Source organism: Pterocles gutturalis, unplaced genomic scaffold (assembly GCF_000699245.1).
Source record: "Pterocles gutturalis isolate BGI_N339 unplaced genomic scaffold, ASM69924v1 scaffold35094, whole genome shotgun sequence".
Classification (NCBI taxonomy): domain Eukaryota; kingdom Metazoa; phylum Chordata; class Aves; order Pterocliformes; family Pteroclidae; genus Pterocles; species Pterocles gutturalis.
This window is the reverse complement of record NW_010136924.1, coordinates 41429-45656: the sequence shown is the minus strand read 5'-3', so window position 1 is coordinate 45656 and position 4228 is coordinate 41429.

Here is a 4228-nt window from a genome sequence, read left to right as displayed (position 1 = left end):
TGAACTGGGAGGATCAGTTGATGTCAAAGTATTTTTATGGTGCTCGGGAAGAACAGATCCCTGGGTGTTTGGTTGGGGGCTGGGTTAATTTACAATGTCAAATCCTGGATGCACAGCTGCACCTGGCAGATTGGGTGTGGGGTTTTGTGTGTGATTTTTGGTTTTATATATAAGCCAGTTAGCAAAAAAAAAAAAAAATCATAGTAATTTTATGGGTCTTCTCAAGTTCTGACAAAATTCACCCCTAGGTCAGTGGGGATCTGTGACAGTCACCTGGAGCGTGCCTCTCCCATCTGAAAGCCGGGAGTTCGGGACACTGGAGGAGGAAAACGACGTACAGGTTTGTGCTGTGTGTGTAATCTAGGTCAGTTAAATGAAAGCTGCTAGAACACAGAGCGGCCAGATAAATTTGGGAGAGCTGGAAGGGGATAGTCCAAGAATAACGAAGGTGTCCAATAGGAGGGGAGAGCTGGTTCAGGCATCGGGGCTTTCCATGGGCACAGCCAAGCCTTAGTTCCAAGTTAGCCTCAGCTAACTTTAGAAAGAAACTAAACCAAACAACGTTTACTCGTAAATTATTTTGAAAACTGTAGAAGTGTTATGTCCTTCTTACCTGAGCTGGCAACCTGGCACTGCCCCAGGGCTGACACAGATGCAGGTCTGTCTGTAAGGGCGACAATCCAGCCCGTTCTCGGAGGGGATTGTCCCCTCCTACCAGGAAGGTGCGTTTGGACCAAGTGCTGGCCTGCCGCAGGGCTGTGGTAGGTCTACTTGCAGAGTAATGTTGAAGTGTTCTTGTATCAGTGTAGTGGTAGTAGGATCTGTATCCATTGTGAATTAGTTATTGGACTGATCTGCAGTACAGTGGTAAATGAAGTTTTCCCCCGTGTTCCTAACTGACGGAATTCTGCTGTTTCAAGTTCAGACCATGAGCTGGTGAATTCCTTAAAGAGCTGGGAGTGGGACTGTGCTGCTGCGTGTCCATGCTGCAGAGATCTCGTGTATCAGGTACAGGAGTTGAACGTTCTGGCAAAAGCAAGAGAAAGAGGGCATTGGCCATCCGGAATGCCGTGTATACCGACGCCTATCCAGGAGCTCGTCATGAATCAGAATTCCGAGGCTTTAGACCTCAAGCCTGTAGTTCCAGCGTAATTTGTGAGTGAAGTTCCCATAGTTCCCTTCACGCAGAGATAACAAGAAGGGTTAGATCACTGCTGAGTCTCCAGTACTTATGCAAAAAAATAGCTTGAGGTTTTGGTGTGTCTGTGGTCATTTTGTCGACAAGGGGCAGGGGGAGAAGAAAAAGCCAATAGAGGAGGGATGTTCTGGGGTGTGCTGGAGACAGCGCTGGCGTTCTGTCGGTGTGACTGGCCAGGAGCGTCCCACAGCTTTCACCTTCTGTCGGGGCAGAGCCGGCAGCCCAGCCTGGTTTTGCCCACTGTTAATATCCAGGTGGTAGAACAGAAAATAAGCCAACCCCTTAGAAAGCGAGGCTGCAATGAGTCAGAAATATGAAACAGATTTTTTTTTTTTTTTAAAGCTGTTCAATCATTCTCTGGTTTTTCCACTGTTTTACAAGGGCATGTTCAGAAATGTACCAGAGCTGTGGAAATTCTGCAGCCATTTCTCAGAAAACCATGAGAATTACTTTAACATATGTTTCCATCTTCTGTTTTTTTTGCATTTTTCCCCTCTTGTATTTTTTTCTTTGACCTGCAACAAACTTCTATATGCTTACAATTCTCACTATTCAAAAGAAATTTCACTTCATTGTGAGAATTTCCCCACAAAGTGGTATGCATCATTTCCAATTAAATTCCTTTCTCCTTACAATATTTTCACATGCAGACCTGAAAATGTCTGTTTGCAGCTGGCACTGGCTTTCCTCCCCAGCACGGCGGTAAGGCAGCGGGTTTATTGCTCCTGTTGTTACCTCTGCTGGTGCTTTAGAGACACACATGGGGCAACCTGGGACATGAACGTCAGGGGTGGGTCAGCTGTGCGTGTGCACGTGGGCAGCACTTGCTGTAAGTTTGGTGTTTGGCTTTTCAAAGACTTTGCACTTTTTTTTTGCATACTTGCAAGGTCTCTGACGTTTGCCTGTCCTGAACTCTTGGGCTGCTGCTGCAAGCACAGAAAACTCAAAAACCATACCAGAGCTGGTTATTTTTTTCTGGACAAACAATTTTATTTTAGGTAATGCGTCTATACACTGTACATTCAGTCACTGTGGTATATAAGCATAGCTATTTTCATACATAATCTCATAAAGTCCTTTATTTTACAATATTATCTGCTTCAAGGGGAGGGGATGTGGAAACGGGGGTGGAAAAGGACTATCAAGGTACACAGCGAAATAGATAAATATGCCAAGCTTTTTTCTTATTTTTTTTTAAATCAGGCATTTATAAACAAGAAAGCATACATTACTTACATAAAAATAGTTCTAGAATAGTAGAGTAAGTCATAATATTGTCATTAGCAGCAGCATAGGAGAGACCAGGATAACAAAAATGTGCTGAAATGCTATTGGCTATTATAAATGTAAAGATTTATTTTTCTTCAATTGAAAAAATGTCATTTCTGTGAGTTCTTTTGATTTAAAAAAAAAAAAGAAAAAACCAAAACAACAACCAAACCAACAAAAAACTTCTCTCTAAAACACATGGACTGATGAGAGGGCAGAATGGAAAGAAAATCAACCTTTTGGTAATAAAATACTTTACAGTGAAAATAAGGACAAATAGAATGCAAATGATGGAGAAAGGTTAACCCACATTTAAAACTTGCAAAAAGATTTTGTTTTGTTTTTCCTAACAGACAGCAAAGGTTCTTCTTAGTTAAAAACACAACTCATAAAACAAGACAACTACCAGGTAAGAAAGAGTTTTGAAAAAGTAAACACCATATACACTTATAATACAACAGTGTAAAATGAAAAAAAGTATTTACATGTTGAAGTTACTTTTAACTTTTTTTTTTACATTGGCTAGTTCTGTTTGAAAAGCAGAATATTATGTATACTAGTTAGCTGCTCCATAGATATGAATGTTATTGCTGTTGGTTTTTTTTCCCTTCCTTAAGTCTTCTTTCAGTAATAGAAACAATGAGTAATTAAACTGAATATACAAGTATTAAGTAATATATTGTTAAGTACAGGGAGAGTCAACAGCCCGTATGAAACACCTCTTCTCCCTTTTAACTTCTTCAAGGAAACTAAAGAGCAGATGAAATGAGAAGATGTGACTTTACAATTCCTACACTCGCAGGTTGGAGTGCAAATGGAATGCAGCAGGGACTCGACAGTAAGTCGAAAGAAAAGCAATTCCATCTGACAGGGCTAACAATTGTTTTACTGAAGTGTTGCAGACGCAGAAATTACACACACAACTCCCTCACCTCGAGCACCTTCACCAATTTTGTTTTCTCTGAAGATTCGCACTGTGTTGGCAGCCCTTTGCTAGAATTAGTGTCTGTGTGGCCGTATTCTGACAATTTTAAAATAAATTACATGCACAGGAATTCTGAATTAAATTATTATATGTTCTGCAGAAATAATTTAAAATGTTTTTTAGGAAAGACAAAATCATTTAGGAGAGACACCTCTCCAGGTGACGAGCAGCTGGGGTAGAAGGTTTGTTCCCAGTCCTCTTGCACCTGATTTCATCTTACTGATTTCAAACCTTAATTCATTAAATGATTTTTACTGGGATGTTTTCACTCCCAAGGATATCAAATACTATTGAATCTTAACCTCAACCATTGGGAAGCTCGTTTGCATACATCACACTTTACAGAATTACCCCAATGCCCGGCAAAAGCAGCAGCCGTGGGTTTGTAGCAACAGCTGTAGCTTTAGTTTGGAAACCTGCAGATCGCATCCCATTTAGGCGTGAAGCGCAGGTTATGCTGGTTGTTTAACGAGACTATGTGCTATTGATAAGACTCTTTACTGTTGTGGTTTTTTTTTCCTTAGGAAAAAAATGCAGATTTTGTTAATTTGGAAGTTTTTGTGCATCATATGCACAGAAGAAATGGTGCCAGTGAATCCATACACTTCCCTGGACACTCCAGAAAGAAAACCTCTGTCATGTGCGGCAGGTAAGTGAGACACTTTTCCTCTGAAAAAACAAGTAGAGATGGACACGTTGCCATTCTGTGTCGATTCATAAGGGGAGAGACACAATGCAAAACCCAAACAATCAGAATTTTTACAGTAAGGCTTCAA